Here is a 12,820-nt window from a genome sequence, read left to right as displayed (position 1 = left end):
CTTTCGAGATTAGTATTGAACCTAAATAAGTGTTATTTGGTGTTTGCGTTGAGCATGAATATGATTTGATCATGTTTATTGCAATACGGTTATTCATTTAAGTTAGAGAACAATTGTTGTTCTGTTTACATGAATAAAAACCTTCTATGGTCATACACACCAACGAAAATGGTTTATTGGATCTCGATCATAGTGATACACATATTCATAATATTGAAGCCAAAAAGATGCAAAGTTAATAATGATAGTGCAACTTATTTGTGGCACTGCCGTTTAGGTCATATTGGTGTAAAGCGCATGAAAAAACTCCATGCTGATGGGATTTTGGAATCACTTGATTATGAATCACTTGATGCTTGCAAACCATGCCTTATGGGCAAGATGACTAAAACTCCGTTCTCCGGAACAATGGAGCAAGCAACTGGCTTATTGGAAATAATACATACTGATGTATGCGATCCGATGAGTGTTGAGGCTCACGGCAGGTATCGTTATTTTCTAACCTTCACAGATGATTTGAGCAGATATGGGTATATCTACTTGATGAAACATAAGTCTGAAACATTTGAAAAGTTCAAAGTATTTCAGAGTGAAGAGGAAAATCATCGTGACAAAAAAATAAGGTTTCTACGATCTGATCGCGGAGACAAATATTTGAGTTACGAGTTTGGTCTTCAAATTAAAACAATGTGGAATAGTTTCACAAATTCGTGCCACCTGGAACACCACAACATAATGGTGTGTCCGAACGTCATAATCGTACTTTATTGGATATAGTGCAATCTATGATGTTTCTTACCGATTTACCACTATAGTTTTGGGGTTATGCATTAGAGACAGCTGCATTCACGTAAAAAGGGCACCATCTAAATTCGTTTGAGATGACACCGTATGAACTATGGTTTGGCAAGAAACCAAAGTTGTCGTTTCTTAAAGTTTGGGGTTGCGATACTTATAAGAAAAAGTTTCATCCTGATATGCTCAAACCCAAATCGGAGAAATGTTTCTTCATAGGATACCCAAAGGAGATAGTTGGGTACACCTTCTATCACAGATCCGAAGGCAAGATATTCGTTGCTAAGAACGGATCCTTTCTAGAGAAGGAGTTTCTCTCGAAAGAAGTGAGTGGGAGGAAGTAGAACTTGATGAAGTAACTGTACCTGCTCCCTTATTGGAAAGTAGTTCATCACAGAAATCTGTTCCTGTGAGTACTACACCAATTAGTGAGGAAGCTAATGATGATGATCATGTAACTTCAGATCAAGTTACTACCGAACCTCGTAGGTAAACCAGAGTGAGATCCGCACCAGAGTGGTATGGTAATCCTGTTCTGGAGGTCATGTTAGTTGACCATGACGAACCTACGAACTATGAGGAAGCGATGATGAGCCCAGATTCCGCGAAATGGCTTGAGGCCATGAAATCTGAGATGAGATCCATGTATGAGAACAAAGTATGGACTTTGATTGACTTTCCCAATGATCGGCGAGCCATTGAGATTAAATGGATCTTCAAGAGGAAGACGGACGCTGATAGTAGTGTTACTATCTACAAAGCTAGAATTGTCGCAAAAGGTTTTCGACAAGTTCAAGGTGTTGACTACGATGAGAGTTTCTCACTCGTATCTATGCTTAAGTCTGTCCGAATCATGTTAGCAATTTCCGCATTTATGAAATCTGGCAGATGGATAAACAAAACTGCATTCCTTAACGGATTTATTAAAGAAGAGTTGTATATGATGCAACCAGAAGGTTTTGTCAATCCTAAAGGTGCTAACAAAATATGCAAGCTCCAGCGATCCATCTATGGAGTGGTGCAAGCATCTCGGACTTGGAATATACGCTTTGATAAGTTGATCAAAGGATATAGTTTTATACAGACTTGCGGTGAAGCCTGTATTTACAAGAAAGTGAGTGGGAGCACTACAACATTTCTGATAAATATATGTGAATAACATATTGTTGATCGGAAATAATGTAGAATTATTCTGCAAAGCATAAAGGAGTGTTCGAAAGGATTTTTTCAAAGAAAGACCTCGGTGAAGCTGCTTACATATTGAGCATCAAGATCTATAGAGATATATCAAGACGCTTGATAAGTTTTTTCAATGAGTACATACCTTGACAAGGTTTTGAAGTAGTTCAAAATGGAACAGTCAAAGAAAGAGTTCTTGCCTGTGTTACAAGGTGTGAAATTGAGTAAGACTCAAAGCCCGACCACGGCAGAAGATAGAAAGAGAATGAAAGTCATTCCCTATGCCTTGGCCATAGGTTCTATAAAGTATGCCATGCTGTGTACCAGATCTATTGTATACCCTACACTGATTTTGGCAAGGGAGTACAATAGTGATCTAGGAGTAGATCACTGGACAGCGGTCAAAATTATCCTTAGTGGAATAAGGATATGTTTCTCGATTATGGAGGTGACAAAAAGGTTCGTCGTAAAAGGTTACGTCGATGCAAATTTTGACACTGATCCAGATGACTCTAAGTCTCAATCTGGATACATATTGAAAGTGGGAGCAATTAGCTAGAGTAGCTCCGTGCAGAGCATTCTTGACATAGAAATTTGCAAAATACATACGAATCTGAATGTGGCAGACCCGTTGACTAAACTTCTCTCACAAGCAAAACATGATCACACCTTAGTACTCTTTGGGTGTTAATCACATAGCGATGTGAACTAGATTATTGACTCTAGCAAACCGTTTGGGTGTTGGTCACATGACGATGTGAACTATGGGTGTTAATCACATGGTGATGTGAACTATTGGGGTTAAATCACATGGTGATGTGAACTAGATTATTGACTCTAGTGCAAATGGGAGACTGAAGGAAATATGCCCTAGAGGCAATAATAAAGTTATTATTTATTTCCTTATATCATGATAAATGTTTATTATTCATGCTAGAATTGTATTAACCGGAAACATAATACATGTGTGAATACATAGACAAACAGAATGTCACTAGTATGCCTCTACTTGACTAGCTCGTTAATTTAAGATGGTCATGTTTCCTAACCATAGACATGAGTTGTCATTTGATTAACGGGATCACGTCATTAGGAGAATGATGTGATTGACTTGACCCATTCCGTTAGCTTAGCACACGATCGTTTAGTATTCTGCTATTGCTTTCTTCATGACTTATATATGTTCCTATGACTATGAGATTATGCAACTCCCGTTTACCGGAGGAACACTTTGTGTGCTACCAAACGTCACAACGTAACTGGGTGATTATAAAGGTGCTCTACAGGTGTCTCCGAAGGTACTTGTTGGGTTGGCGTATTTCGAGATTAGGATTTGTCACTCCGATTGTCGGAGAGGTATCTCTGGGCCCACTCGGTAATGCACATCACTATGAGCCTTGCAAGCATTGCAACTAATGAGTTAGTTGAGGGATGATGTATTACAGAACGAGTAAAGAGACTTGCCGGTAACGAGATTGAACTAGGTATTGAGATACCGACGATCGAATCTCGGGCAAATAACATACCAATGACAAAGGGAACAACGTATGTTGTTATGCGGTCTGACCGATAAAGATCTTCGTAGAATATGTGGGAGCCAATATGAGCATCCAGGTTCCGCTATTGGTTATTGACCGGAGATGTGTCTCGGTCATGTCTACATAGTTCTCGAACCCGTAGGGTCCGCACGCTTAAAGTTTCGATGACAGTTATATTATGAGTTTATATGTTTTGATGTACCGAAGGTTGTTCGGAGTCCCGGATGTGATCACGGACATGACGAGGAGTCTCGAAATGGTCGAGACATGAAGATTGATATATTGGAAGCCTATGTTTGGATATCGGAAGTGTTCCGGGTGAAATAGGAATTTTACCGGAGTACCGGGAGGTTACCGGAACCCCCCGGGGGCTTAATGGGCCATAGTGGGCCTTAGTGGAAGAGAGGAGAGGTGGCCAGGGCAGGGCTGCGCGCCCCTCCCCCCTAGTCTGAATAGGACAAGGAGAGGGGGGCGGCGCCCCCCTTTCCTTCCTCTCTCCCTCCTCTTTCCCCCTCCACTCCTAGTCCAACAAGGAAAAGGGAGGGAGTCCTACCCCCGGTGGGAGTAGGAATCCTCTTGGCGCGCCCCTTCTGGCCGGCCGCACCTCTCCCCCTTGCTCCTTTATATACAGGGGCAAGGGGGCACCCTAGAGACACAACAATTGATCGTTTGATCTTTTAGCCGTGTGTGGTGCCCCCCTCCACCATAGTCCACCTCGATAATACTGTAGCGGTGCTTAGGCGAAGCCCTGCGTCGGTAGAACATCATCATCGTCACCACACCGTCGTGCTGACGAAAATCTCCCTTAACGCTCGGCTGGATAGGAGTTCGAGGGACGTCATCGGGTTGAACGTGTGCTGAACCCGGAGGTGCCGTGCGTTCGGTACTTGATCGGTCAGATCGTGAAGACGTACGACTACATCAACCGCGTTGTGCTAACGCTTCCGCTTTCGGTCTACGAGGGTACGTGGCCAACACTCTCCCCTCTCGTTGCTATGCATCACCATGGTCTTGCGTGTGCGTAGGAATTTTTTTGAAATTACTATGTTCCCCAACAGTTCATACCTTGCTGAGGCTGCGTGCTCGTGGGTGTGCTCCCGGCCGCCTCCAGACGAAGCAGACTCTTTGGCCACAACATGACCCACCCATTGCAACAATCACCAAGCCGTCGCGGGGTCTCGTCGTCATCCCCCACTAGTACCAGAGGAAGCAAATTCTCGTGGCCCGGTTTGACACTGGCCACGGAAACCTTGAAGACGTTCGGGGGGATCGGCCGGCTGTGGAACAATGGTTCCTTCGGCTTCATTATCGTCGCCTTCCCCACGTCCACCTTCTGGTCGCTGATGGTGTACAATATGGTGCACGGGGTTTCGTCGGCCTGCAAAGAAAAGTCTGCGACGTGAGACATCCGAAGGCAACGAAAACGGGAGATTATACATTTATTGAAGGGGGCCGGTGTGACAGATACCGTGAGGGCGTCGAGATCAGCCAAAGTCGAAGCACCGCCGAGCACGTCCGGTGCCGGAGCCGGTGCGGGAGCCGTGCGGGAGCAGGTGCAGCTGCAGGTGCACCTAATAAAATGAATAATGACATAAAAAGGCATATGTTTTGCAGGAACGTTGACTCCTTCCCGGTGCGGCAAATCCCGGGCACTCGATATGTCCTAGTTTGTAGCACAAGTCATGCCGAAATTCACGGAAAATTTCGGCATGACCTTTGCTAAAAAGTGGACAAATCGAGAACCTGAAATTTGCCAGAACGGAAATGAATCAACATCTCGGCAAAACATAGGCCACTCAGCTTCATTCCCTGGAAACAACAAAAGGCCACTTGGGCACAATCGAAACATGGGCAAACACAATTGAGGAATTTGCATATATCCTGACCACTTCAAATTTGCATGTCCTAGCGTTTGACACTTCAAGAAAATCTACACAAATCTCATGCTCTCTCAAACTCAATTCAAAAACCAAATATAGATTATATTTAGTTAACTACTGAACTAAACTTTACTCTAAACTAAACCCTACTGCCCTAATTAACATCTAATTAAACAAACTCAATTCAAAAACTAAACCCTACTGAACTAATTAACATCTACATTATCTACTACTTAACATCTATTATTACCCTAACTAAAAAACATCTACTATTAACCATACTGCCCTAGTTAACTAGTACCATCACTACTACTAATTAACATCTACTACTACTAAAAATCATTATGTATGAACCCTAGTACTAATTAACATCTACTACTACTGCTAATTAACATGGCAGAGGAAGAAAAAGCAGAGAGAGGGGGTGGGGGAGGGGTGGGGGGCTTACAGAGAGGGGAGAGACGGTGGCGGGGAGGTGCTCGGCGGCGGAGGTAGGGGCAGCGAGGGCGGGCTCGGGATCGGGAGGCGGCGGTCCTGGGCGGGCTCGGGGGCGGTGAGGTCGAGGGCGGCGGCGGTGAGGTCGAGGGCGGGGACGGTGAAGTCAAGGGCGGCCCGAGAGGCGGCGGCAGCGGTGAAGCTGGGCGGCCTCGGGCGGCGGCGGTGAGGATGAGCGCGGCGTCAACGCCGGCAGGAGATGGCGGCGAAATGGGGGTGACGGGGAAGTGGGGGAGACGGCGGCGAAGTGGCGGGGCGGGGGATTTGGGGGAGAAGTGGTGGCCGGGGGGAAACCGTTTTGGCGTTAAGTCAAAAATAACGGTAGCGCGTTAGGGAAAACGCGCTATAGCTAAGTTAGCTATACTAAAACGCGCTACTGCTATCCCTTCATCCTTTTTTTCCATTTTTGTTTATTTTTATTTACATTATATATTTTCCTTTCTCCTTTTTCTATTTCTTTCATTTTCATTTACTTTTCTATTTGTTTTTCATTTCATTTTATTTTCGTTAGCAGTAGCGCTTTACACATAAACGCGCTGCTATAAGAATATTAGCGGTAGCGCTGTTTTTTAAAGATCACCTACTACTATGTGTAGCCCATCGGCTTAGTGGTTGGAATTTTAGTAGTAGTGAGTTTTCGCTGAGACGCGCAACTGATATATATGCATCTGCAACACGCTTATTTTGCACTCGCTACTGCTGTCTAGCAGTAGTGGGCTTTTTAACAAGCGCTACTACTAAAGTTCTGTTTATAACGTTTTCCCTAGTAGTTTCTCATTCACACCACCACTCCCGAACTCCGAGCTTGTCATCCACTCCAATCCGCTCCAAGCTCGCCGCCCGCCGACAGCCATGGTCCGCCAAGGATCACCACGTACAGGATGCTCACTCTGTAGTGGTGGGCGGAGATCGAGGCACGCCATGCCGCTTGCATCGTCACCGGCTTATGTCCGGAGTAGGACGAGGCAGAGAATGCGTCGCTAGAGTAGGAGGAGGCGGAGCAGCATGCATGGGGCGCAAAAACAGATGAAGAGGAGGAGGTGGCGGTGAGGCGAATCCGGCACTTCCTTCGACCAGATTCGTCATGGATGACATGTTGGCCCAAGCTAAGGAGGCGGCAGGGCAGTAGGCCATCCTTGCATCCATCCGGCCGGAGCTCGAGGTCACGGTAATCCTCCGCAGCGCCAGCTGGAGGAAGTCTTCGCGGACATGGAGTACGACGACTAGCCGAAACTACGGATTGCAGCTAATGACCCTCTCGACTTATTAATTTCCTTGATCTTAGTCTAGGAGTCGTAATAGTTTGAAGCGTTTGTAGGACATGGCACGACCTACGAAGTGGATGAATGGCCCAATCGGGACAGGCTTGGGCCCCGCACACAACGTTTGAGACCGTGTTGAAAACTTTGGCGGAACTTCCAATCGCGGGTTCCCACTGAGATAGGCGACTTCCCTAGCCTACGGTCGTGGTAACATCCACACCGGTATCCTCTTGAAGTACTCCACCCCAAGGTGGTAATTGATGGAGCATGTGTGTAAAAGGACACCCCTGCAGGGTTGAAACCTATTGAAATAGTCGTGTCTGTGGTTAATGACTACTTGAGACATGATTAATCATAGACAGCCTTAACAAACACTCTAAAATTGTCTAAATAAGTGTGAATGCTATGGATTGCTTCCTCACAGATACCGTCCGACACTGCCAGCAGTGAGGTCGTGAACGTCTGGAGAACTAGAAAAGTTGTAGTTGCTTAATACTCCTTCTGTTCCATAATATAAGAGCATTTTTGATACTACACTAGCTCATTTTATGCTACATGATGTATTATAAAAAATATGAGATTTGAGATATGTGGTTGCAGTAGAAATGAGGGTTGACCAGACCTTGTTGCGGAAACGCGACACGGTCCGTAGACATATACGAGGGTCACTTTTGAGGAGCCGGAGCTAACAGATTCAGCAGTCAATAGTCAATAGTAAAGAATGTAGTGAGTAAATAGTATAAACTAAGAGCAACTCCAACGCAGGGACTCAAGCGGACACGGATTTTGTTTGCTTTTTGTCGGTTTGGGTCTCCTGTCCGCCAAGCGGATGTGGGGCGGACACTGCGGGTATCCAACGGGAGAGCACAAAACCGGACAGAGCGGACAGGGAGCAGCGAGGCGAGCTGGGCGAACGGCGAGGCGCGCGACGCGCGCGAGGAGCAACGAGGCGAACTAGGGCGAGCTGCGGGGCGTCCACTCCAGCCGCCGCCATGCCTCCCTGCTTCCCCTCGCGGCGGCGACGACTTCCACCAGGCGCTCTTCGCTGTGGTGCTCGGCGGTGTTGCCCTGGACGCGGCGCGTCAGGCGGGACGGGCTGGCCTCCGCGCGCCGCCAGGCCTCTCCACTCCAACGACCGGCCGCTGTGCCTCTCCGCTTCCCCTCGCGGCCGCCGGGCCCCTCCGCGCGCCGCCCGTCCGCTTCCCCTCGCGGCCGCCGGGCCCCTCTCCGCGCAGCCCGTCCGCTCCCCATCGCGCCGCTAGGCCTCTCCAGCTGGAATCGGCCGACGTAGCGGAGGCAGCAGAGGGGATAGAGAGAGAAAGTTGTACGAGAGAGAGACGAGAGATGCGTGCTAGCGCAGCTGTGCGCGGTCGCTGGTAGGTAGGACCAGGGCGGACACGAGCGGGCGGTAGCGAGCGACGAGAGCGTCCGCTTCGTACCCATTTGTTCCCAGATTTGGATCAAGTTTGGGTCGAGGACGGACAACAGGCGGACACGGACGTCCGTTTGGGTCCCCCATTGGGCCAGTTTTACGTCCGGATGACCCAAACTGACAAAATGGATCGGCCCCTTGGAGAGTTGCTCTAACTGATCAGACGCAGTATTGTTCATCCAATCATCTGCAACAAATAAACTTTCTTGACAAATAAAACTTTCTCTACAAGAGTAGTAGTATGAGGCAAGAGCATGACTTGAACTAACCAATTTTCTGGCAAAGAAAAAAGACATGAACTTGGAGGCAGGGCAAACAAATCCATATGACACGCTGACAACTGACAAGCCAAGAAAGGAAGCTAGCTCTCCACTCCAGTGAATGCAGTGCAGTAAAGGAGTATCATCGACTAGCTAGTCCGCCGCTGGCCTCCCCTCCCTCGTCCCGTTCCTCCAGTCCCCCTCCCCTCCCCTAGCGTAGGCACGCGCGCAGCTTGGCGCGGCGGCCGACGGCCGACGGCCAGCGCAAGGAAGGAACAAGGCCGGAAGGGCAGGAGGTAACCCCATCTCCTCCCTCCTTTCCCCCCTCTCCTCTCCTCCTAAATTCTTGATTGAAACCCTTGGCTTGTTAGATGCAATTAGTTTCCCTCACTCAAATCGAGGGTGTCGAGCAGTGGGAGAGTGAACGGGGAATGGATCTGCGGTAGCGGCGACCTCGTCGGCCTGGGCGTCGCGTCCGGCCGGTTCTTGATGGGGACGAGGGTGTGAGGCGGGGGAGGGACGGGCTACTTGCGAGGAGGAAGAGGCGGCGGCGGCGGGAGTACGCCTGCGGCGCCGCCCTCTACTCCGTGCACGACATGGCCAGGTCCAACCCCTACAATAAATGGGCCGGTTCCAATGGGCTAAAATCTAGCATTGCCATCACAATTAGCATCTACAATAAACTACACGAATGTCTCAAAAAAAATAAAAATAAACTACACGATGCTAAAATTTAGCATTGCCATCACAATTTTTTTTAAGAAAGAAAAAATCCCTAAGATTAAAGCATCCGGCAGCGTGAAGAGGACACAGCCAGGCATCAATCACAAAATAGAACTCTTCACAGGGCACATATATATAGTGAGGACTAGAAGATATACTCAAAAGCATCCCTAAGATTAAACAGTTTTGCATATACAAGTAAATAATCAGCTAATAATTTTTACTTGTACCAGCCTCCATACATTCGTTGTGCATAGTGTTGCTTTGGAATAGATACTCTGTTCACTGGACCAGAAGGTAATGCAAGCTAATAAGCGGGCCTTTGCAGTTACTGACTCTTTTCTTCAATACATAAAAGACTGAAAAAAACTGTTTAACATTCTTTTACACTTGATGCTTCGGTCCCCACTCCCCAAGTTGATTGATGCATTGCTCTGTCATTCTCATGCACATTTACATGTAATTCACTGCTTGCAGGTGGTGGAACTTCTTTCTTGGATCTGTTAAAGCAATGGGATTGTCAAGTAACTGTGCTAAGACAATCAAGATCCAGCAGTGTGTGAAATTGCCTGATTCCAAATATCTTGTAAGAACGACACCACTGTTACTGCTGTTGTGTTGTCCATCTTAAATTCTGATATATACTTCCGTGACGACCCTCACTTTGGTTATGCAGCACATCAACGATGAGCTCGCTGGGTGCTTTGGTACCGAAGATCATGGCGATGGGCGGGCGGCTCTTGTTCTCAGCCCGTTCGGCAAGAATGTCTGGCCTGTCAAGGTTGACCGAGACGCCAAAGGGGCATTCCTGGGTGATGGGTGGCCACAGTTTGTTGCCGCGCACGGTATCGGCGTTGGCTGGTACTTGGTGATCCGGCATGAAGGGTGCGGCGTGCTCACTCTAAAGGCGTTCAACGCCAGCTTTGTCATTAAAGAGTTCGGCCTAACGATCACTGGTGTGTTTGGACTTTCACAGTTACTCGTACTTTCGGCCTAAAAATTCATAGCTAATTCACTCTTGTTCATGTTTAGTTTTGAGCCCAGCCGAGATTGAGAACGCCTTTGCTCGTAAGCCACAGTTCATCGTGCCACTTCCAGAGAAGTTTCATGGAAAAGATGGTTTGCTTACTTTTCTTGTTTAAATGTTCAGAACCAAGTCTTAAGTGCACCATCATTAAGCTGCTGAGTATGTTCACTCCATTATGCTGTTTCATCTGTCCTCGCAGCCTATTCCTCCCGAGTTTCTGCAACGAGGATACATCTCGGAAGAAGACCTGAACAGACCGAGACCGATAGCCACTTTTTTAACATCCTGGCATATCGAGCTCAAGAAGGATGGCCCGAATGTCTTCTTCACTGGTTCCGAATGGCCAAAGTTTCTGGCCTACTTTGAAATTGCTGAAACTGATGTCCTGCTGATCAAGTATCAGGGGTGCATGAACTTCTCATTCGAGACCTTCCAAAATGGGAATAATGAGAACATCGAGGAAAAAATAAGCTCGTCTCAGCAAAGCGAGCAATGTGAGTAAACAAAATTTTCTGAAAAATTATATCTTGGTAATAGATTTAATTGATCACTACCATTGTCCTCTTAGCACCTGCAGCACAATGCCAAGAGGACGAACATGTTTCCACTCGAAGAAGGACACAAAGCAATGGCATAAGTATGAAACAAGCTTCAACTTTTCTGAAAAACTATATCTTGGTAATATATTAAATTGATTACTAACATTGTCTTCTTAGCACCTGGAGCACAAAGCCAAGAGGAAGAACATGTTTCCACTCAGACAAGGAAACAAAGCAATGGCAAAAGTATGAAACAAGCCTCATCTTTTCTGAAAAACTATATCTTGGTAATATATTAAATTGATTACTACCATTGTCCTCTTAGCACCTGGAGCACAAAGCGAAGAAGAAGAACCTGTCTCCACTCAGAAAAGGAAACAAAGCAATGGCAAAAGTATGAAACAAGCCTCAACTTTTCTGAAAAACTATATATCTTGGTAATAGATTAAATTGATTACTACCATTGTCCTCTTAGCACCTGGAGCACAAAGCCAAGAGGAAGAACATGTTTGCACCCGGAAAAGGAAACAAAGCGAAGTCAAAAGCATGCTAGACGGATCCACAACTTCACAACACCGAAAGAAGGCTCTCTGTGAGCTTGGGTCGACGGGGTCGCAGGCTTGGTTAAGGAAGGAGATCAACGAACTCGCGCTTAAAAGATATCTTGTAAGTACAATCATTATTTTACTCTGCAAATTAGGAACTTGTTTGAAAAAAGAGAGTAAGAAATAAGAGTGCACCTTTTGGAAATAAGGGAACCAACCAACCAATCAAACTACTTGACATGCCAGTGTATTATCAACTCGGTGCATAATATTTGTCATCATATACACCCACGAACTGTGATACAAATAACCCGTGCGATCGCAATGGCTTGCAGCATTTTCCAGCGCGCTTCGGATTCCTGGAGCGTTGCAAGATCACGCTCAAGTCCGTGGAGAGGAACAAGTCTTGGGAGGTGGAAGGTGTCAACTACCATCCAGGCACCCGCAGGTCTTATAATTGTCTTACGAGAGGCTGGAAGGCCTTCTGTAAGGAGAACGAGCTCAAGGCAGGAGACATCTGCACCTTCAAAGTCGTCAACAGCACGCTGTGGCATGTTGTCATCGACCGCTGCTAGAAATACGGTTCATAGATGATCTTGGCTGATGGCGGACCTGCTGGTTTTGCGAACCTAAGTAGTATCATGATGAATATTGTGGTGACATGATAATCAACCTGCTAGGCGTTTGTGTTCCATGACTTGTGATTAGGTGGCTGGCTTGGGAAGGCATGATATTTACTTGGTTCGTAACCTGCTAGGTGTTTTGGTTCATGACTTGTGATTAGGTGGCTGGCTTGTCAAGGCATGATATTTAACCTGCTAGGTGTTGATTTTATCGATGTAATGCAGCAGTGCACTATATTTATTGTTTAGCCTCAGTGCTACTATTACTCTATCACTCATTCACATAAGTCTCCTTTATCTTTGTCCAAGTATACAAAAATGAGGGTTAACCTCGTCGCCGGGGAAAATGGTTAAAGTGCTGCCATTACCCATAGAAATTATAACTGACACTAGTTTTGTAGAGGAATCTTGTATATTTCATCTAGTAAGACTAGCTAATGCTAACCCCCCTTTTTTCCCAAGAATTAACTGCTCCTAAGAATTACTCCAGAATTGCCACATTTATTTCTCACTCTTCCGCTT

General features: G+C 46.4%; 1 pseudogene; it reads left to right on the top strand.

Moving 5' to 3' along the window:
- Window positions 1-8,900: 8,900 nt before the first annotated feature.
- LOC123123510 (putative B3 domain-containing protein Os04g0346900) lies at window positions 8,901-12,576 on the top strand (annotated as a pseudogene).
- The last annotated feature ends 244 nt before the right edge of the window (window positions 12,577-12,820 follow it).

The sequence above is a fragment of the Triticum aestivum genome, chromosome 5D (genome assembly GCF_018294505.1).
Source record: "Triticum aestivum cultivar Chinese Spring chromosome 5D, IWGSC CS RefSeq v2.1, whole genome shotgun sequence".
In the NCBI taxonomy this organism is placed as follows: Eukaryota; Viridiplantae; Streptophyta; class Magnoliopsida; order Poales; family Poaceae; genus Triticum; species Triticum aestivum.
This window is presented reverse-complemented; position numbering and strand designations above follow the sequence as displayed.